At 50.4% G+C, this 22,577-nt stretch overlaps 7 non-coding genes across 7 annotated transcripts; 1 reads left to right on the top strand and 6 right to left on the bottom strand.

The window, feature by feature from the left end:
• Positions 1 to 5,165: 5,165 nt before the first annotated feature.
• Positions 5,166 to 5,238, bottom strand: TRNAR-CCU (transfer RNA arginine (anticodon CCU)). Its single transcript has one exon. It is a non-coding gene; the product is annotated as a tRNA-Arg (tRNA).
• Positions 5,239 to 8,861: 3,623 nt separating this feature from the next.
• Positions 8,862 to 8,934, bottom strand: TRNAK-CUU (transfer RNA lysine (anticodon CUU)). The gene has a single exon. It is a non-coding gene; the product is annotated as a tRNA-Lys (tRNA).
• Positions 8,935 to 14,078: 5,144 nt separating this feature from the next.
• TRNAP-UGG (transfer RNA proline (anticodon UGG)) lies at positions 14,079 to 14,150 on the bottom strand. Its single transcript has one exon. It is a non-coding gene; the product is annotated as a tRNA-Pro (tRNA).
• Positions 14,151 to 15,027: 877 nt separating this feature from the next.
• Positions 15,028 to 15,100, bottom strand: TRNAK-CUU (transfer RNA lysine (anticodon CUU)). Its single transcript has one exon. It is a non-coding gene; the product is annotated as a tRNA-Lys (tRNA).
• A 4,127-nt stretch (positions 15,101 to 19,227) lies between these two features.
• TRNAR-CCU (transfer RNA arginine (anticodon CCU)) lies at positions 19,228 to 19,300 on the top strand. The gene has a single exon. It is a non-coding gene; the product is annotated as a tRNA-Arg (tRNA).
• Positions 19,301 to 21,250: 1,950 nt separating this feature from the next.
• Positions 21,251 to 21,323, bottom strand: TRNAP-CGG (transfer RNA proline (anticodon CGG)). Its single transcript has one exon. It is a non-coding gene; the product is annotated as a tRNA-Pro (tRNA).
• A 1,152-nt stretch (positions 21,324 to 22,475) lies between these two features.
• TRNAK-CUU (transfer RNA lysine (anticodon CUU)) lies at positions 22,476 to 22,548 on the bottom strand. Its single transcript has one exon. It is a non-coding gene; the product is annotated as a tRNA-Lys (tRNA).
• Positions 22,549 to 22,577: the final 29 nt, after the last annotated feature.

Genomic DNA, 22,577 nt, shown 5'->3' with positions numbered 1-22,577 from the left:
GCCTCTCCCGTTGCGGAGCACAGGCTCTGGATGCGCAGGCTCAGCGGCCATGGCTAACGGGCCCAGCCGCTCCGTGGCACGTGGGATTCTCCCGCACCGGGGCACGAACCCGTGTCCCCTGAATCGGCAGGCGGACTCTCAACCACTGCGCCACCAGGGAAGCCCTCAATAGTCATTTTTATAAAGGACCAGTTGACAAGTCTTTTATTCTATATTTTAATTTGGGGGTAAATGAGGTAGAAATAGGAACCATTGCTGAGTTCAGTTATAAGCTGGTAGAACATGGGTGCCAATGAGGAACCGAGAATTCCTGAGTCCATTAGGTATCACTCTAGTTGTTCTGAAGGCAAGATCTGGCTTTAAGGTGCCCATAAAGGTCTTGATCTTATGCATTGCAAAGTTTACTTTCCTGAGTTGATAATATTAAAGAGTTACTCATAAAAACCATACATGTGGGTCAGAAGTGGCAATTGAATTCCTAAAAAATATCTCCTCCGGAAACCAGAGTGTTCCTCTAGCTAATTCTTCCACTTTGGGTTATTTATAAACAATATATTCCTCATGCTGACTATAGCATCTTAATAAATATCTTTAACCTCCTCCCAGTAACTCAAAATAAGAATCTCAGGGCTGTAATGAGACTTCATGTCTCCATCAGACATGTGTTATGAGATCAAGTTCTCTCCATTCCATCTCCAAAAATAGGCCAACCGACCCACACACAAAATTATCAAAGATCTGGGGAGGAAGGGGAGAATAGTGACTGGATTAGTAAAGCCATTGTTTACAAGTGATAGAAAACCAACTCATATCAGCTTAAGGAGAAATAGAATCTACTGGTTGATGTAATTGCAAAGTCCAAAGTTCTTCATGCAAAGCCTGTGTGTTTCAGGCAGGGCTAGATTCAGGGACCCAAGTAATGACATCCGGACCAGTATTTCTCTATCTCTCTACTCTGTTTGCTTCTGTTCGACTTCATTCTACAGACTGACTCTCCATGTGGCAAGAAGGCAGCCACCAGTATCTCTGAACTCACATCCTCCCAGACTAGCAATCACAGGGCACATAGAACTTCTCTCTACCACTGCTTATTGGCACTGTTGTAAGGCAAGACTGTCATCATCCCTATTTGGATCATATACCCGAATCGGAACCAACAATCCTGATGGGAAAGTGGGGTATCCTGGTTATCTGGGGTCATAACCCCAGTCCATTCCATGTGGGAATTCAGTGATGGACATTTATCACGAAGACTAAGTGGAGGAGGGGAGGAGTTGCCCAAACAGATCCAAAAAAATGGAAATGGGAAGGAATGCCCTGGAACTAAAAAATTCGAGTTATCGGACTTCTCTGGTGGTGCAGTGGTTAAGAATCTGCCTGCCAATGCAGGGGACTTGGGTTCGAGCCCTGGTCCGGGAAGATCCCACATGCGGCGGATCCACTAAGCTCATGCACCACAACTACTGAGCCTGTGCTCTAAAGCCCGCAAACCACAACTACTGAAGCCCGCGAGCCTACAGCCCGTGCTCCGCAACAAGAGAAGCCACCGCAATGAGCAGCCTGCACACCGCAACGAAGAGTAGCCCCCGCTCACCTCAACTAGAGAAAGCCTGCACGCAGCAATGAAGACCCGATGCAGCCAAAAATAAATAAATTAATTAATTTTTAAAAAATCGAGTTACCATGATCCACCAGAGTCAATCCATCAACTGACCTGAGTTGAGCAAAGGATTGGAGAAGGAACACTTAAGACACAAGAATAAATTAGTAAGCTATTTTAAAAGTTAAGGTGAACTAAACAAAAACAAAAACTGTAATTAATGACAACCCGGTATCATTGAGCACACCTAGCACCCAGATCTTGGTTTCCAAATGCCATTCCCTACTAAAAGGAAATTGGATTCCTTAGAGAAAGGGCTGATTCCAGATCTGGGCAGAAAAAAACCAAAGTGAGTCTAGGACATTATGTGTGTGCCAGAAAATAAGGAAATGCTCAAAGTCCAATGTGAACATGCAAATGACTTTCATATGTATCATCATATCCATATATGGTGTTTAAAGTACTATTCTTTCAACTTTTCTTCAGGCTCGAAATTTTTCAAATTAAAGATTTGTGAATAAACAGATTTTTAAAAAGGAACAAAGATGCTAGCTTGAAAGGGCTCTCCCACTGGCTAAATTTGGAATAATTTGAGCATTAAAGAGAATAATAGGGAATTCCCTGGTGGTCCAGTGATTAGGACTCCGTGCTTTCACTGCCAAGGGCGCAGGTTCAATCCCTGGTTGGGGAAATAAGCTCCCACAAGCTGCGTGGCATGGCCAAAACCAAAACCAAAACAAAACAAATCAAAATAATAATAATTGTAAGTAATTATAAAATATTAAATATATTACAATCTGTGAATCAATATTAATACTATCTTTAAAAGAGAGAATTTTTAAGGTAATTTGCCATAACTGAAGGTGAAAATTTAACAATTAAGGGAATGAATTTAGCATTTACTCTGTCTTTTTAAAATGATCTGAAGTTCATCATGTGTTCATGGAGAAAATCTCTTCTTTACAGAATAATGCCAGTTAAGAAATATAGAAAAATTATACAACTAGGAAATACTAATTGCAGGCAGGAAAATATACCAATATAAGAACTGCTTTTATAAAGTCACTACCACCAACCATCTTTACCAGCAACACAGCATTTACAAAGTTATCAAATAACATCACTAATACCTCCAATTCCACGCAACACCATAGGATTTATTGAAGCCCTCTCTCTTTCCAGCTCCACCAGTGAGAAATCTGGCTCACATTAATCTCAATAGATTAACTTATTTGTGCAGTCCACTGTACGTAGCCTATTTCCTGACCCCACCGGGCTGCCTTCTGGGTTGGCCATCTCAGGATGAGTTTCCAGTTGGCCCTGATGCCTGGCCCTGTGCCAAGCCAGCCCTCCTGTCGATCCCACATGTGAACTGTTTGCGCCAATGTTTATGCCCTCAATTCTCTAGACAAGTGGCTCACAACCAGAAACAAATTTACCTCCCAGAGGACTTTGGACGGTGTATGGAGACATTTTTGGTTGTCACAACTATGGGGAGGCTACTGACATCTAGCAGATAGAGGCCAAGGATGCTGCTAAACACCCTGCAGTGCACAGACAGCCCTCCACCAAAGAGAACCATCTGAATCAAGATTTCAAAAGTACTAAGGTTGAGACTATAATACACCTCATTGATAATTTGTATATTATTACATGGGAAATAATAATAAACTGGTTAAAATAAAATATATTATTAAAATTAATTTCATTTTAAAAATTTAATGGGGCTACTAGAAATTTTTAAATTACAAATGTGACATTTGCTGCCTCTAGGATCCCCTCAGGAGGCACATTCTATCTGGTTGTCCTTTTGTATTCTTTTTTCTGTTATTGTTGTTTTCTTGGTTGTCCTTTTTATTGATATAGTATTATAGATATCATCTTTCTAAGTCTTGCTAAACTTAAAACTTTTCATTCAAAGACACCTACTGGGCATATATTTAAGGGGAATCCTGGCTTTGTCACCCTTCCCTGCCGCCTACGGTGCAAAGGAAAAAAGGCACACGCCAACGTAGAGCTCGAACCCACGACCCTTAGATTAAGAGTCTCATCTCATGCTCTACCAACTGAGCTACCCGGATACACCAGGGCAATGCATATTTTCGGAGAGGAGTATGTACATACTACTTGGCATGACCCTGAGGATGAAGCGGGAACACCATTGACACCTCCTGTGGGAGGAGAAGCTCACGGCAGCCCAGTGGGATTTACCCAGGTCTCCTGGTCAGCGGGTGGAGCCGGGACTCCGCGGGCCTGGAGTCGACGAAACGCACCGGGCCGGGCTGCTCCTTCCAGCTGGGACCGTTCGTCTTCCCGTCTTCTTGTAAGCTCTGGGCCCCAAAGGCGCCCCAACATACCAGAGACCACTCGCCTAATAGAGTCATCCATTCACTCAAGTGTTTATTGAGCGCCTAATGTATACCAGGCACTAAGGGTACAGCAGTTAACAAATTGGATTTTTAACAAAGAGGAAGAAAGGGGGCCGGATTCCGGATCAGATGAAGTTGCTGCTTTTCATTTTTGTTTCCTTCCTCACCAGGCTCGACGCCTGCAGTTTAACGGAGCAGACAAATATGAACCGCGGTAGGTGTCTTTTTAGGGGCGATTCTCTCTCCCTTCTACGGATACTTGCCCTGCCCTCTTTAGATATTAAGGAAGGAACGAAGGACGGAACGAAGGAATGAAGGAAGGAAAGAAGGAAGGAAGGAAAAGAAAAGTAAAGTAAAGAAAAGAAGCATGATGTTTCCGAGGACACAGGGCCATTTCTCACCCCGGAGGAACTATAAAAAGTCACAAAAGTAGCTATACTGAAATAACAGAAATCCAGGCAGAAAATCACCCACAGTCCTAACCTAGATAAAGTCAACGTTATCTTTGGCCCACGTTACTTCCAACTCTTCCATAAGCGCCCATTCAATTCTTACATTCACATATCAAATGTGCAACGTCTGCTCTCCACATATTCTGTTTACCTTTTGACCGGCATATTTTTGCATTTTGCTAGTCTCTCTTTTTTTTTCTCCCCTTCCCTCCTCGGCCTTTCCACACCCGATTCTTTCTTGGGCAGTCATGCAGGGACAACTGCAGTTTGGGAGTTACCGTTTGTTTTATAAGAACTGGCTCATATACAGCTTTCATAGCGGGATCTTCCAAGTCAACCGGGATAGACTGAACGTTCTTTTCTGAGGTTGAACACTATTAATGAAGCAAAATGTATTCCATGGTCATTTCCCTCTGCCTTTTATTTATTGTTTACCAAACTGCTGCAATAAAACTTCCTACATCGGTAGTTTTGTCTGTTACAGAAGTGGAATTAGAGGATCAAAGAGGTGTGTATACCAGACTGCTTTCCAAAACACAGGGTGAAACCACACATTTTTTCCATTAAGATGTATGGGTACACAGTCTTTCTCCTTCCCGTCTTTTCGAAGTAAACATCTGTAAATTTAACTCACATTCCCTTATAGTCAGTGGCGTATCTTCGAATTTTATAAGGACCCATTTTCCTCTGTGTCTGTAACCCAAAACTCGCCCCTCCACCTAAAGATAGAGTGCTTCCTCATACTACCCCAGGTGGGACTCGAACCCACAGCCCCTGGTTTAGGAAGCCAGTGCCTTAGCCATTAGGCCACTGGGGTGGCTGCTAAAAGCTTTCCTGAGAATGTGAGAAGAAGGAATAATTCGTCAGCACTGGCTAGAAAATGCTCCAGGAATTGGCTTGAGTACTCAAAATTTGGCTGAATCCCTGCAACGTCCCAACCTCTATCCAAGTCTCCAGGAGCGCAGTCGTGAACAAAACAGAAACTGCCGATCCTGGCGGAGCTCCTGTGCAGACCGCGCACTCGCCGCCCGCCGCGCTCTTCTGCCTTTTTGTGGCTCCTCCAGCGCTGGCCCCGCCAAGTCTGGCTTGTCGGGTTCCTCCAGGAGTCCCAAGCTCCGGAACGCCCTGGATTCTCCTCCGGATGACAGATTCAGCGAGCAGTGAGGGACCCTGGCTGGATCAGTGGTGTGTTGGGTCGGACCACCGACTGCAGTGTGTGTGATAAATGTTCGGTCCTCCCGGGCCCCGGCTGGACAGAAGACCCGGGAGAGCTAAGGGCTGGAGGAAGATGGTGCGGGACCAACACCGTGTGCAAGGGGAGGAGACCCCTCCACATCCTCCGAGGCTCACCCGCAGGCGGAAGTCAGAGCCTCTTCCGCAGCCTCCTGCGCAGGGCGCTGTCACTCAGAGCTTGGCCTACGTACAGGAGACTGGGGGCGCGCGGAATGTTCTACACCGGACGTCGCTCTTCCAGGCCCAGAGCCAGAACAAACCCCTCCCCATGGAGCTATACAAAGCCGAAGTCCCGGGTATCTGGACACACCCCTGCAATTTTCCTCGCAACTCACCCTTCTTTATTCACTAAGGCTTGTAATTTATCCAAATGTAAAAGCCCTCCTCCCAGGAGAGCTCCCGGTACCTCAGAGACTCCTCTCGCCACCTCCCCACCCCAAATGTATCTTTTATCTTTGGAGCAACAAGATTGTCTAACGCACAGTCCATTTTCGAGTTTCCTCCAATAACATCCTTTATGGCTTTAAAAAAAAAAAATCCAGGACAGAATCAGAGAACACACTTTGATTCAGTCTTCTAATCTCCTTTGTCTGGCTGGTCCTGGCAGTCTGGCCACAGGCCCGGATGAAGCGGCGGGAGGGCTGCTGGAGCCGCCACCCCCAAGACTGCACAGGAACCAATTTGGAGGAACGCGGCCTTCACTGAGAGGAGCTAGGACGCTGTAGACATCCCCCTTGCTCCGGGGATGTGCTTCGTCTTCTGGGTGCGCGAGGTCTCGGCACAGGCTCTCCTCTTAAATCGATTGCATTCTAGCAGAAGGCGGGAGGAGGAGCAGACCCCGGGCAACACGCTTTCCAGAAGCAGTTGGCGGCCCGTTGGGACCGGACGGGTGTGTTTCTGTACATACTCATCTTTGAGGGTGACAGATTCAAGGAGGAATCTGCCTTGGTCTAGGAGCGGTCGCGTTTGCCGGTATTGGCAAGTGTCCTTGGTTCGACCGCAGCTTTGGGACTCCAGCATCCCTCTGGTTTTCCACATCCGTTTGAACTGGGCCCGGAATTTCTTTACTTTCCCCAAAACAAGCTCTTCACTGCTTTGAGGTTTGTTTGTTTTTAATATCCAACATTTTCAGTTGTTTTTAGCGAGAGGACTGGTCCCCAAAACCCTGCACATTCGTGTTACTGGAAACCTCAACTCTGCTGGAGTATTTTTCTTTGTAATTTCCTTCAAGCTGTTAATAATTTTTTAACCAATAAATTAAAGTTTAAAAAAATGTTTTTATTTTATTTATTTTTGGTCGCGTTGGGTCTTCGTTGCTGCGCGCGGGCTTACTCTAGTTGCCTCGGGCAGGGGCTACTCTTCTTTGCGGTGTTCGGGCTTCTCATTGCGGTGGCTTCTCTTGTTGCGGAGAACGGGATCTAGGCGCGCGGGCTTCAGTAGTTGTGGCACACAGCTTAGTTGCTCCCCGGCATGTGGGATCTTCCCGGACCAGGGATCGAACCCGTGTGCACTGAATTGGCAGGCGGATTCTTAACCACTGCACTACCAGGGAAGTCCAGTTCCGCCCCCACCCCGCCCCCTCACCCAGGAAATCTAATTCAAGAGTCAGCCTTGGAGTTCTGCGGTAGACTCTGGAAGAAAGAGATTTGGCCTGAGGGGTGACCCCGGCCCACGGTTGCCCCAAAAGCGGGGAACCTTCGCCCTTTACGGAAAGCAGCTCCCTGGGATTGGAATTCCTTAAGGGTCAAAGTCAAACCCCACTGGGACCCCCAGCCGCCAAAAAAGGGGACTATCACAGCCTGACGTCCAGAGCGGGGCACAGGATACCTGTCCTGATGGCGTGGACCCCAGGACTACGCCGCTCGGACTCCAGGAACCCTTTCCCAATCTGGGACAGCGGGACCAGGGCAGACCTGGGAGCGCCCAGGTGAGGGGTAACAAGGAAATAGAGAGAAGAGGAGGAGGAAGAAAAGAGAATAAAGAAAGGGGAGGAAGGCCTGGGGCGCCGTCTCTAAGTGCCTCATCCATCCTCCCAGCTGGGTAGTCACGGTGGATACGTTACTGGACACTTAGCAGGGATGTTTGAGTCTCGCTGGAGTAATTGCTGGACTTGAACCCTGAAAGCTATGTGACTTTGGGAGACTGTTGCCTCTCATGGATTTTCTCCCCTACCGGCATTAACCTAATCGAAGCCCAAGGCGCAGCGCCCTGAACCGGGATGTCCGCACCACTGGACCCCCGCCAAGACTCCTACTAAAATTTTAAAAGCACCTGGAGACACATTGAGGCTTTGAAATATTTTCTCTAATTCTCTCTTGCAGTGTTGGGTTCGACGCCCAAGGTTTGGGGCCTCAGGTAGTTCCCAAATCTCTACAGAGGAACTGTTTTTGTGTAAAAAGAAGTGAGCACATCCGGGATTTGAACACAGGACCTTTCACACGCGAGGCAGGAACCATACCCCTAAACCAACGAGCCACACAAAGCACACCCTTTGGCTCTCTTCTAAGACTTCTTGGCGTCCCGGATGTGGAACAGGGAGGCCAGTGAAGTGGTGTGGGGAGGAGGTTCCAACTTCAGACCCGCCGGGAAGTGTTGAGCTCAAAGACCAGTGAGCAAGGCAAGGACCCCAGAGCTCCCCATGCCCACAAAGAGGGGAGCGGCCCCTGCACCCTACCCCCTGACCCAAATCTGGTGGATCCAGCGGATCCCACAGGCCCGGAAGGGCCAGCGATCCGTGCGTCCCCGCCCGGCTCTTATGTCACTTAGCAAACACTCCTTGCAGCCGGGAGCGCGCTTGTGGCCGCGCTGGGGTAAAAGCCAGCAAGGAACTCCGGGTCCTACAGGGCAGCGTTGAGTGCCTTTTTTTTTAAAAAAAATTATTTTTTAATCATTTAAATTTTATTTTATTTATTTTTTATACAGCAGGTTCTTATTAGTTATCTATTTTATACATATTAGTGTATATATGTCAATCCCAATCTCCGAATTCATCCTACCCCTGGCCACTTTCCCCCCTTGGTGTCCATACGTTTGTTCTCTACATCTGTGTCTCTATTTCTGCCCTGCGTTGAGTGCCTTTTGACGGCAGGTCACAGGAACGCCTTGCTTGGAAAAGCCACTCCCCCAGGTGTGGTATCCTGGTTACTAGTCACTACCTGCTGAGTTTCTCAGGACTCCAAACAAAAGGTCCAAACTAGAAAAAGAGCTCGCCCAACGTGGGGCTCGAACCCACGACCCTGAGATTAAGAGTCTCATGCTCTACCGACTGAGCTAGCCGGGCACCCGGGAAGTGTTGTTATCGTTGTACATGTTGATGGGGAGTAGCGCGAAGGTGATGGAATCTAGAATAGTTAATGACTTAGACGAGGGCACCAGGGGCGGGTCAGAGGCCAAAGCTTCCTGGGCTTCACAGGAGGTTCCCCGCCACAGGTTCCACTCCCCACCGACGCTCCCTGCTGCAACAAGGGTGCTTCTAGTCCAGGACTTCCCTCACCACCCAGTAGCTAGGGAACCCGGTCTGGCCCCTATGCCCACCCGGCCCACCTGACGTCGGGTGTAGGGAGAAGCAGCTGGGCGTAGGTGGATGGAGGGAGCGGCGCCAAGGGTGAAAACCTAGGGCGAGATGTACCACAGTTAGTTTAACGATTGACCCCTTGAGGGACCTCTGGATTATTTCCAGTTTTTTGGGCTGTTACAAGTACAACAGCTATAAACACTCGTGTACAGGTTTTTGTGTGAACATAGTCTTCATTTTTCTGAGATAAATACCCAAATTGCTGGGTCATATGGTAGTTACATGTTTAGGTAGTTTTCTTTGGCTGCGTTGGGTATTCGTTACTGCACACGGGCTTTCTCTAGTTGAGGAGAGCGGGGGCTACTCTTCGTTGCGGTGCGTGGCTTCTTACTGCGGTGGCTTCTTTTGTTGCGGAGCACAGGCTCTAGGCACGCAGGCTTCAGTAGTTGTGGCACGCGGGCTTAGTAGTTGTGGCGCATAGGCTTAGTTGCTCCGCGGCATGTGGGATCTTCCCGGACCAGGGTTCACACCTATGTCCCTTGCATTGGCAGGCAGATTCTTAACCACTGCGCCACCAGGGAAGCCCCACATGTGTGGTGACCCACTGTCTCCAATAAAATGTTCAATAGAAGTAAAGAGTGTCAGCATCCTTGTTGCATTTCTAACCTCAAAGAGAATGTTTTCAAGGTTTCACCACAAATATGAAATTTGCTGCAGTATTTTGTAGATAATTTGAGAAGTTGTGGGTATTTCCTTCTTTGACTAATTTACTAAGAATTTTAAAAATCATGAATGAAAGTTGGATTGTATCAGATACTTTCCCCTGAATTTATTGAATACATTTACCAATTTTCTCATGTCAAATCAACTTTGCATTCCCTAGGATAAATTCAGCTTGGCTGTGACATATTATTCTTTTTACCTCTCGTAAGATTTTGTTGGCTAATATTTTAAGATTTTATATTTATTTTCATGAGCAAGATTATGTGCTTTTAAATGTCTTTTTCGTGCTGTCCATGGTTAGTTTGTTATCAGAATAGCGCTAGCCTCATAAAATGTGTTCAGAGGTTCCCTCTTCTATGCAACATTTTGTGTGGGACTAAAATTTTATTTCTTCAATGTTTGTTAGCATGCTCCACTGATGCCATCTGGGTCAAGAATTTTTGTTGGAGGGTAATACTTGACTATTGATTCACTTTATTAGTTTTAAGATCATTTACCTTTTTATTCCAGTTTGATTCAATTAAGGCATGTTTTATATTTCAAAAAATTATATATTTATTTCTAAATTTTTACAAAGTTGTTTAGAATATGCTTTTATTATCTTCTTAAATTATGCAATAAGTGTAAAGTCATTCCTTGATATAGGTTATGTGTGTCTTCTGTCATTATTTCTTAACCAGCTTTTGCAGAGTTTTATCAATAACATTAGCTTTTTCCAATACCTGCCTTCCAAGATTTGTCATTAATCTCTGTTGTATGCCTGTTTTCAACTTCATTACGTTCATCTCTTCATCATTTCTTCCCTTGTTCTAATTTATCTGAGTTTATTTTTGCTGTACTTTTTCTAACTTCTTGTCATTAGCTTTCAACCTGTCTTCTCTATTACACACATCTAAGGCTATCAATTTCCCTCTAACTACTGCTTTATCCATGTCTTAAAGGTTTTGGTATGTAGTATTTTTATCATCATTTATTTCTAAGTATTTTCTAAATCCCATTGTAATTTCTTCCTTAACCTATGGAATATTTAGAAGTGTATTGCTTAATTTGTAATCATGTGAGATATTTTAGGGGTTTTTTGTTTTTGTATTATTTTGACCTATTTTTAGTTTACCATTTCTCTCATCTTTTTAAACCAACTGTTAATACATCTATTGAGTTTTGTTTCATTTTTTGCATACTTTTAATTTTAGAAAAATTTAGTCCTGTTTCATTCTTCTAAAGCATTTTACAGAGCTCCTGTTCTCAAATATATTTTCATTATTGTCTTTCATGTCTTTATACATGGTAGAGATAGTTGCGTTATAGTCTGTGTCTGATAATCTTAGCATCTGAAATCTTTCCAGTTTTATTTCCATTGTCTATTGTTCATTGGTTGTTGCTCATGGTGCCTCGTTTCCTTGCTATTTTTCATTGTGAGTAGCCCATTTTCCTTGTGTGGGGAATCCTGTGAGATCTAGAATAAAAGTGTATTTCTCTACAGAAAATTGTTTACTACTTACCAGTCATGGGTCACTTTAAACTAAATTTTCTACTTGATTTCCCCCCACCCCAGTTGGTCCTCAAGTTCCCAGCATTGGATTATTCATGATCCTTGGTTCAAGGCACACAAACTCACCATCCCAAACAAAAAGGAAGACCCTCTGCCACCCATTTCTCTGCTTCCTCCTCTCCAGCGTAACCATCCTTAACGTTCTATGAGAGGCAAATTCTCTTGGCACCCCATGGCACTCTTCTTTCCAGCACAAGCTGAAGGCATCGGCCAGCAAGCACTTGAGACCCCACGGTGGGGCAGGGGGGACTTTTCCTGGGCCAGTGTGCCCAGGGAAGTGGGAAAGGCTGGAGGAGTTAACCTCCCTCCCGATTTCCTCTCACTCCCGGGTACTTTGAGGAAAGGTGACTTCCCACTGAGCAACTGTTTTGTAGGAATTTGGAGCCTGGAGCCATCCCCACCTCAGGGTTCTGCACAACAGACGTCCACCTCTGTAGAGTTCTTGAACATGTTTTGTTAGGCTTACTCACAGGTCTGAGATATTCTCTGATAGTGGTAAGGTGTGTGTTGTCCTGAATCTGTTGCTTGACGTTATTGAGCTGGCAGGACGTGGGGTGGGGGTGTAACCACGTGGGATAATAGCCTTAGACCAACAACGCACCCACTATTGTTCTTCAGATGCTTAGATTTTGAACTTTCCCTTGATAGCAGGTCCTGGTGCTTGGTGTCTGGGCTCCTGGTGTCCACCTCTTGCGCCTCGCGAAGGCGACCCCCTGAGCTGCAGAACAGAGCAGAGGGGACACGGCTCCTGGTGGGCGCTGGGGTCCAGGGCCACGGTACTCCTACTGACCTCGGGCAGGGAAGGAGGAGAGATGCAGCAGGCCACGCCAGGTAGAACAACTGGATTTGGGGTGGGGGCAGGCTCGGGACGCCGGCTGCAAACGCCAGCAACACATCGTTTCTCCCCAGGCTAATGCCTTGGCCTCCTGACCGGGCAGTGTGGGCCCAGGCTTGACGTTTCAGAGGCCTCCAGTTGGTGAAGACGGGGCTCCTGATGCACAGAGGAAGGAAAGACCTCTCCAGCCTTTGGTGCCTCGAACCTGGACTGACAAAAGTAGCTTGTTGTGAGACTTGTGGAGATGCTTTGGCTACTGGTCCTCAATGAAATTTTCTAAACCACAGTGGGTGGCATTGAGTGGGGCTGAGACACGCAACTGGGGAAAAAGTAGGGCTCGTGCGGAACTTGAACGCAGAATCTGTCGCACCCTAAGCAAGAACCATACCCCTAGACCAACGAGCCACTCGACCTGCATTCTTTGGCTCTCCCCTGTGACGCTGTGACACCCCGGGGGTGGGACAGACAAGGCCAATGAAATGGCTCGAAGAAGAGATTCCAATTTCAGACCCACCGGGAAGTGTAGAGTTCCAGGACCCATGGGCAGGGAGAAAACCCAGCGCTCCCTGTGCCGACAAAGTAGGCAGCAGATCTTGCGCTCTCCCCAATGCGGTGGTCCCCGCCGCCTCTCCTCCGCGCTCGGACGACAAAGAGCCCCCGGCCAGGAAGGGCGGCAGGCCTTAAGTCCCCGCGCCGCTCTTCGGTTCCTTTGCTGGCCTTCTCTCAGCCGCGAGCGCGCTGGGGACCCGCGAGGCCAAAGCCGGAGAGGAGCTCCTGGCCGCGCGGGGCAGGCGGACTGCTCAAGAGCCGGCGGGGGCGCGCGAAGGGTCCTTGGGCCGCGATCGCCGGGACGCTCGCTTTGGAAAAAGTCGAACCCCCAAGTATTGGCACCCAGTAATTGCTCACCAAACCCCTGCGGAGTGCACGGAGGAAACGGCCACCACCGCCTCTACCTCCCCTCGCTGCTCCCGCTTCTACCGGCTCCGCTCCCAGCTCCCGCCACGGTGAGATCAAAACCAAGAAAGCGAGCACGTGGGGCCTCCAACCTGAGAGGCTGACTTTGAGAGTCGCTTTGTTCTACCGACTGAATCAGCCGGCCAGCTACGGTCCTGGCCTCGGATGTCCTAGGATGGCCTGGTGTGTGGGGGGGGTGGGGGCTTGGCCCCCTAGAGGGAGGCGGGTTAGCTCACCAACCAGACCCCACACCTGGGCGGGTCACGATGCCCCTCCCAGCTCACCAAGGGGAGGAGGAGGAGGTTCCTCCGGTCCTGTTGGGCAGCAAGAGGACGCTGCCCTCAGAACAGCGAGAGCCGCGTCCAGGAGTCGGGGGTCGGGCTCTGGGGCACGCTCTGCAGTCGATATGTCCTTCCCAGATGTTCAACCATTCCCCCACCCCTCTGGATACGTGGCGCCATTTCTTCGCTCTCTGGGAAGCCCCGGGGCCGAGCGCAGGACCCAACACTGAAGTTCTGCCCACGGAAGCCCGGGAGTCTGTCTCTCTCTCTCTCCCTCCCTCTCCCCACCACTAAAACGCAACTTTAAGTAAGAGTAGGGCTCACTTGCGACTTGAGCAGAGACCATCCCGAGCCATAAGACGTGTACCTCTAGAGCAACCAATAATGCACTTTCCTTCGCTGTTTGCCGGAGTCATCTCCTTTGCGCTCCGATCCCACTATCAGAGGAAGCCGTCTGCATCTCCCTGACGCCTCCACTGGTCGATCTTCCGTCCTCCGCTGAAAACGCTGAAAGGAAAAAGAAAAAGAGACGGCGCTGCTGGGATTTGAACTCGGGAAACGAGTAGGGCTCGTCCGGGATTTGAACCCAGGACCTCTCGCACCCAAAGCGAGAATCATACCCCTAGACCAACGAGCCGCCACATCGGTTTTTTTCTTTTCTCTCTCAGCCCTTCTACAGGTGACTTATGTGAAGCTCGCCCCGATAGCTCAGTTGTTAGCTTGCGCACCTGTGAATCCGACTCAGTGGGTTCGCGTGTTCGCAGCCGCTGTCAGATTTCAGATCAAGGGTTAGATTATCTGCTCCAAGTGCGGCGGGAGCCAGAGGAAGACCGCGCAGCTGCGGCTCTCCGTTCTCGGGAGGCCCCTGAAACCACGGCTTTCCTATTACACATGGAGGCAGGAGACTCGTAGCCCTGTTCCAGGGTGAACAGCTCGCCCGCAAGCGGCCCCACACGGGACCAATCGCGGGTATCTACTCCTGGGCCTCGTCAGGGAGGGAGGCAAAACAGACACTGGAACTACTGAACAGCCCTATATTCCTCTACTTGATCGACACCTACCTGATAGACACCTGGATCAAATTCTCCCTCAACGGAGCAGTGTCTCTGAGCGAGAGGAGGAGGAGGTTAGGTGGAATGGTTCATTGGTCCAGGGGTATGATTCTCGATTAGGTACAAGAGGGTCAAATTCCTGGAGAAGCCCAGGTTTTCACACTTTCTTGTATTTTAATTGGGGACAGTTTTTCCCGAGGAGGAAAACCCTTGTCAGCCTTAAAGAGCATTGGTTCTTGCCTTGTCCTGAGAGTCTAGAAGCTGCCATGAGAGGCCCCACCCTCTACAAAGGAGCAGACAACTCCGAGGGCAGGACCCAGCCCGGATTCCTCCGGTGAGCAGGAATTTCTGTGTTTCAGCTCACTGTGCCTCTAACAGGGCACATTTTAGTCAGGAGTGGACAGCTGGGAGCAGAAAACCAACCCACGTGGGACCGGAATCCACAATAGGCGCCAAAAAGCCCGCCCAACATGGGGCTCGAACCCACGACCCTGAGATTAAGAGTCTCATGCTCTACCAACTGAGCTAGCCGGGCAACTGTGACCAGTTGACTACGGCCAAGTTTTCAAACTTGACTGGCTGTGGACCATTCCCAAATGACTGGATGGGGCAGGTCCCGGGGTCAGCGGGGACATGGATCCCCTCAGGGCATTCTGTGGGTCTAGACTGCCTGGAATCCTCGGCGTCTACAGGCCAGGAGCAGCTGTGCCGGGTTGGGGGTGAGGCGCCTCACTGACCAACGGACGGACGAACGGCCGGCGGCTCAGCAGCCGCTGGAAGCCCTGCAGCGTGGACAAAACTCAGGGCTGACGCGCCCGAGCTGATCCTGGGACTCGTGGCCCCACGGCCCGAAAATGACAAGGGGCCCACATAGATGCTGTTGCTGAATATCTAGGTTAAAGTCGCGTCTTGGCTCAGGAAGATGTCAGGGTCTGTTCCAGATCATGGACGTTTTCAGCTGCACGCATTGCCCTCAACCCCAACCCCAAAAGTTAGTCTGAGATCCTGGATGGTGCCGGTCGCCGAGTTGAATCCGGTCTTTCTCTGGGCCTTGACACCGCCTGAGGCCCACCTGTTGAGGCCAGGGTCCCTGCACCATCCTGAGGCCAGGGGAGGTGGGTGCGCCAGCTTGAGGTGGCTCCAGGGATGTGGGAACCCGGCCTCTTCCTCAGAGCAACGGAAAGCAGGCCTGACCCGTGGATTCCTCCTGCCCTTGAAATATTTTGCTGAACCCTGACTCTGAGTCCAGCTGGATCACCTGATGGGAGCAAGCCCTTAGGATCCAGAGCTAGGGGTTGCCGATCTAAGACAAGACTGTTCAGGTTCCTGCCCAAAGGGGTGGGGAGGAGTGTGAGGTGGGGAGGCAAGAGGGGCCCCGGGAACTGGGAGGGGCCTCAGGGAGAAAACCTGGGCTTCCGCCAGCCCAGAGTTGCCCTGCTCAGGGAGGTGGCTGGGGTGGCCTGGGGTGGCCTGGGGTGGGCAGACAGGCCGGAAACTCAGGCAGGAGTCTTGAGGCACTGTTCTAAATGCTTTACCAAAAAATTAAGTAACTTAAGATCCCAACCAAATCTTTGAGACATGAGCTGCTACTATCCCCACTTTACAGATGGGTAAACTGAGGCCCTTGAGAGCCCAGGCTTGGTGGGTCCAGATCTGTGAAGTCCAGATGAGGAATAGAGGAGCTTGGTCCTGCAACCCTCCTTCAACCCTAAAAGAACTGCCCAGGATTTGTGTCCTTGACCTTCCACACTTATGCGGAGGCTCAAGACCCCAGACCACAAGCCACTTGGCCGTGGAGATTTCCCAGTTCAGGATCTCTCCAGGAAGCACAGAATTCTCCTGAAACTGAGGTTCAGGGATGGAGTCTGTGCACGGAAGTATGGATGCATGGGTCAGCCCACAGTATCCCAAAGTGAGACCTGGACAACGAGGGGAGAGGGCAGGGCTCCGGCTCCAGAAACCCCTCTCTTCACTTTCTCCTGTCTCAACCCCTTTGCTCTCCATCATAACGTAAGGCACCTAGAATCAGGGCCCACCATTCCATCCACACCACAAAAGTGTCCTGAGTGCAAGGGAAGGGCTTGTCCAGGATTTGAATCCAGGGCTTCTCACTCCTAAAGCTAGACATATACCCCTAGAAATCCATCAAGGTCAGTTACTTCCCCTGCCTCTCTTCCTTCCTTGGAAGTGGTGTTGCTCCCTGTTAGGTGGGGACTGTATTGTCCATTCTTCTGACAACCATTGGCTGAGCCAGGCCTTGAACTGAGGCTGGGGATACACTGAGTACCAACTTGCCCACAGAACCAGTGACGGTAGGACTGTGAATGGCAACAGGGTCTCCTGGATGCTGGGAGGAATCCCTGGAGAGAAGCATCTCAGGGCTGGGGCAGGGAAGGTGGGTGCAGCAGGTGTGGGGCTGCCTGCATTTGAGAGGGGAGGGTAGAAATTGGCCCCTAAAATAAGAGAGAATCTGGGCCCTGATGCTGGGGTCAGGTTTAATTTTAAACATGTCTATTCCTTATTCCTATACTATCCTCTCTGTCACCTGGGCTCCCAGCCTCCTCTGTCCACCCGTGCAGGGGCCAGGGTGTTGCACAGGGCTCCCCAGGGGGGCCCAGCTCTCTCCTGTGGGTCTGAACAGAGCATGTCTGGAAAAGGCCAGGAGGCCACATCTTGGGGTGTCCTATGGGTTATTTTATTTTGTGGATTCCAGGTTGTTCTGGTCTCCACAATGAGATAGTAATATTTACTCATGCTGGGAGCCCAAGAGTATCTGGGTGCAGGCCTCAGTTAAACCCAAAAGTCCAGAGCCGTAAAAGGCAGGTCCAAGGTGTGGTACAGACCACATCCCTGAGATAAGAGCCTCAGTTCAGCAACCCACCCTGCATGCACAGTGGCAGCAGCCTTAGGGGGGTAAGGGGGTGTTTTAAGAGGAAGGCAGAGCCTGGTGCCCTGGAGGCAGGTAGACCAGGGAGGGTCCTCAGCTCCTTCCACCTAATTCCCATGCCTTGGGAGCCTCCAGAGACCAGGATACAGGTGTGGGTCCCTACCAGGCTTCAGGCTCTGGCCCAGGGTGGTTGGGAGGAGCAGACTGGCTGAGTTCCTTGGGCTCTGGGGTCAGGGCTGCTCTGAGGCCCTTTGCTTGCAGAGACAGAGGCAGCAGTGGAGGAGGCTGAGGGTGGTTTGAAATCCAAGCCTGTTCCTCTGCTAGGAGCAGGAGTGTGACCACAGATCCTCAGTCAAAGGGCAATGGGATGTTAGGACCCTGCCTCTTGGATGGGTGTCCCCGTCGACCTGGCCTCTTTTCCTCCTGATCCCCAGGTTTGGATGCTTTCCCCTCCAGCACCCTCACTTGGAGCATTCCCTGCGGTAAGACAACCCTACCACCCACCCATAGAGAGGAGTAGAATGTGAGTCTCCTTTAGTGTGAAGATGTAGGGGGCCTTATCGACCCACACAAAGCCAACTCAAGGGTATGAGTGAGGCAGGGAGACCCCAGGCAGTAGAGGAGCAGATGCAAGTAGAGCAGTAGAGGGCAGTGCAAGTGCAGGTGGGGCCCAGGTGACTGGCTACTCCTACCCTTTTTCTTCCCATCCTTTAAGTCCCACAGGCGAGTACAGGCACCGAATCCTGGAGCTCAGACTCCCACTCGTGGCCCAAGTTCCAGCGCCGCAGAGGAATGTCGGGGTCCCATCCCCGGACAGTGGCCCACTCACCGGAGCCTCCGCCGCAGACAAACCGGGTCCCCTTTGTCGCGTGCTCTGGTGGAGTGGTTTGAGGTCTGAGGTCGCTGAGTCCACAGTCTGGATGCCCGGAATCCGAGGAGCTGCAACCTCCTCTCTCTTCCTGAGCATGATCCCGGAGCCAGGTCCTGGGTCCGAGCCTCAAGGGCGTCGTCGTGGGACAAGGTGCCACGCCGGTCCGAGGACGAGTGCAGAGGTTCCGAGCTCTCCCCGCACCCCCACCTCGGTCCTTGTCCACAAGTCCCAGTGTCCTTCCCAACAGGGTCCCGTGGTCCCCCCTTGCCTCGCCTCCAGGTGAGACGAGCGGAGGGTGAGGGACACTTACTCCAGCTGGAAAAATCCGAAGCGACCGCCTCCCCTGTGCTGGGCACTAAAAAGGGGAGACCTGGTGGAGCTCCTCCTCCTGGAGGGGGCTTCGGAGCCTTCCCGGTTTGCCCCACCTGAAACAGACAGGGTCTGAAAACTCCCCCAAGGCTAGCACCATACCCTTAAACCAAAAAGCCAGAACGAAGATGCGGGCTCCCGGTACTCGGTCACCCTGACTCCCCCATCTGGGGCAGAGGCGGGATTCTCCGCTCCGGGGGAGGGAACCTGGGGGAAGTTTCGGTCCTGATACCTCCAAAGGGAGGGTGAAGTTAGGCTCGGTGTTCTGGGGTCCGGGGTCCAGTCCTGGAGATGCACACGCAGGGCGGCTTCCACCAACGGCCCGGCTCCCTCCTCCATCCCCACCAGGCGCGGCGGGGACTTGAGCGGCCGATGAGCTGGGGAGGCCCCACGACCCAAAGGGGCCGGGCCCGGGGGTGTCCAAGATGGGCCCTAAATAAAGCAACCAGCACAGCAAAATGCTGGAACAGACATCGGGCGCCGGAAGAGTGGAAGGGGGCGGGTCCTGGACGGGAAGCCAGCTACCAGGTAGTGCGCCCCGGTGGCCTAATGGAGAAGGCACTGGCCTCCTAAGCCAGGGATTGTGGGTTCAAGTCCCACCCGGGGTACTCACTCACAATTTTGGCATTGCTATGCTGGGGTGGCTTCTGTTGGCAAAAACTGTTGTCAGCCACGTCTCTGAGAGCTGCACCTTCTAGGACCCCCGAGGTTAGGGGACGGGTGTTTCTTTATACCCTTGAAGGTGAGGAAAGAAGGGAGCTGGGGCCACCTGGGGCTGAACCCACTGAGGCTAGCTGGGGGGTGAGGGGCATCTCACAGAGGTGCAATATCTTTAAAGTTCTGATATGTATTTTTAAACTATCTATCTAGAATGTTTACATTTAAAAATCAATGTACATCTTATAGACTAAGAAACGACCATATGATCACCTCAGTACATGCAGTAAAGGCATTTGATAACTCCAACCTCCATTCCTGATTTTAAAAAAACTCTCAGCAAACTGATGTTGAGGGGTAGGAGAGAGAGTGAGGAGCTATGAGAAAACTTTTGAGGATGATGAATATGTTCATTATCTTGACTGTGGTGACGGTTTGGGTGTACACAAATGTCAAAACATATAAAATTGTGCACTTTAAATGTATACAATTTATTATATATCAAAACTTTAAAAAATTGAAGTATAATTGATGTACAATATTATATAAGTTACAGGTGTACAATATAGTGATTCACAATTTTAATGCCGCAGAGCAACTAAGCCCGTGGGCCACAACTACTGAGCCTGCGCTCTAGAGCCCACGAGCCACAACTACTGAGCCAGCACACCTAGAGCCCATGCTCCACAACAAGAGAAGCCACCGCAATGAGAAGCCCGCGCACCACAACATAGAGTAGCCCCCGACTAGCTGCAACTAGAGAAAGCCTATGTGCAGCAACGAAGACCCAAAAATAAATTTAAAAAAAATTTTAAAGGTTATACTCCATTCATAGTTACTATAAAAATTGGCTATATTCCCTGTGATGTACAATATAGCCTTGTGGCTTATTTTGTACATAATAGTTTCTACCTACTAACTCCTTGCACTTGTGATACAGGGTCTAAAACAGAAGGGAATGTTTTTACAACTACGGATTCGGTCAGCATTTGGACCTGGGACCTCTGTCCCCAACAACAAAAGTCATGTCTCTAGCCCAGCGCAGTCCATTGTTGAGGGCCACAAAAACGAGCCACATCGGTCATTTAAACTCATCTAGCAGCAGATCTTTTTTTTTTTTTTTTGCAGTACGCGGGCCTCTCACCGTTGCGGCCTCTCCCGTTGCGGAGCACAGGCTCCGGATGCGCAGGCTCAGCGGCCACGGCCCACGGGCCCAGCCGCTCTGCGGCACGTGGGATCCTCCCGGACCGGGGCATGAACCCGTGTCCCCTGCATCGACAGGCGGACTCCCAACCACCAGCAGATCTTTTTTTAAGTCTTTAAGTTTAATTTAATTTTATTTCTTTGGCCTCACCACACAGCTTGCAGGATCTTAATTCTCGGATCAGGGATCGAACCAGGGGCTCCGGCATTGAGAGCGCGGAGTCCTAACCACTGGACTGCCAGGGAATTCCCACAGATTTAAAAAATATAAGTAAAAAGGTAAAATTAAGTGTAATGTATTTTAATTAACCCAATATATCCAAAGTATCATTTCAACACATACTCAGACTTCTTACTTTTTTTGAACAAAGCCTTCAAAAGCCAATGCGTATTTTTACACTTAAAGCAGCAATCTCAGTCGGACCAGCCCAAGGAAACCAGTGCCCAGCCGGGGAAGAGCTGCCCTGATCGAAGAACACAACGAAGCTGCTTTTGGGGACTGGGGAGTTCAAGGGCTGCCTGGACCTCTGCGGTTAGGTTCCCCGGGCTGGGGAGGAGGGGAGGGACGCGGGGGCGCGGGGGCCCGGGTCAGCAGGGGTGGGCCTGGAGCAGAGCGCAATACGCATGGCCGGATGAGTCTCTAGGCTCGGTCTCTCATCCCCGAGCTTTAAAACAGTGAAAAACCGGGACACACAACTTGAGCTCGTCCGGGATTTGAACCCGGGACCTCTCGCACCCGAAGCGAGAATCATACCCCTAGACCAACGAGCCTCCCTAGTGAATCATCTTCCAGTGCTTCCTTCACAACTATTCCCATCGCCCCGCGACTAGGGTTAATCCCGAAGTGGACTGGGAGGAGCACTGGAATCACAGCGGGGAGACCCAGGAAACCCAGACCGGCAGGGGCAGAAAGAGGGGTCCACTAAGCCCGGACAGGGCCGAGGAGATTGATTCCTGGACCACAACAGGGGATATATTCTTGCCCCAGGGGAGTGAAGAGCAGAAATGTGGGGGTGGGGGAAGGGCGGGGACGGGAGGCTTGGGTGAACCGGAGAGCACCTTACTCTCCAGGGGAACCCGAGCCTCAGGCTGACAGCCGTGGAGCTGTGGATTGTGGCTGGGGAGCAGGCAGGAGGCAGGGGACCGGCACCAAGTAGGCCCTGGTCCTACGGTGGGGCCCCTGCCCTAGAATCTCTAGGGGAGGAGGAACAGGGGGGAAGGAGGGGAAGGTTCCGCTTTTTGCGCCGGGCTCCAGGGCTGCCAGCCTGCGGCTGGGAGAAGAGAGCTCCGATGATAGAGGATTCTGGCTCTCCCTGTTGATCCCCAAAGCGCCGCAGGGTGGACGACGACCACCTTGGGAGCCTCCTGCGGTTCGGGCAAATCCTTTCCGCGGAAAAAGTAAGGCAGAGTGTGGTAAACAGTGGCTGGCTCGTTTGAATAATTCAGTGGGTTTTAGGGTGTAGGGGCTGTCCCTAGGGGTCTAATATCTGGCCCTGGGTGATTTGGGGAAGGGGAAATATTGGCCTGGTGTGTGAAAGTTAGATAAGGAGTTGGGTCAGGGTGTGGACTGGAAATTGGTTGGTTTGCAAACTGTTTACTTTCTCTAGAATTAGCTGACCCTGGGGTTGGCAGTCTCTTCCTAGCCAGCAGGCCCCTCCAAGAGGTCAAATCATTTAAAAAAAAAAAAAAAAAGACCACACAGGTGTCTTCACCCACTTCACCCTGTCTATCCTTCCTTTACCAAGCAAAGGTCCTATGCCTTCTCTGGAGCTCCACGATGGTCTGTAACCCTAGCTCAGGCAATGGTGTGTCGAGGTCCTGGAATTTGTCCAAGGGTCTTGTGATTGGTCTGGCTAGGATTCCGTGAATGCTTGCTTTACAGGAGAGAATCTGAACTCCCTCACTCCAGCTTGGCAAAAGTTGGGCCCAGCGTGGGGCTTGAACCTACAACCCTAAGATTAAGAGTCTCATGCTCTACCGACTGAGCTAGCCGAGCAAAGACAAGAACAATCTTTGACGCCCAGC

The sequence above is a fragment of the Lagenorhynchus albirostris genome, chromosome 15, assembly GCF_949774975.1.
Source record: "Lagenorhynchus albirostris chromosome 15, mLagAlb1.1, whole genome shotgun sequence".
Lineage (NCBI taxonomy): Eukaryota > Metazoa > Chordata > Mammalia > Artiodactyla > Delphinidae > Lagenorhynchus > Lagenorhynchus albirostris.
Note: the sequence above shows the minus strand (reverse complement) of the source record. Positions and strands in the feature narration are given on the sequence as shown.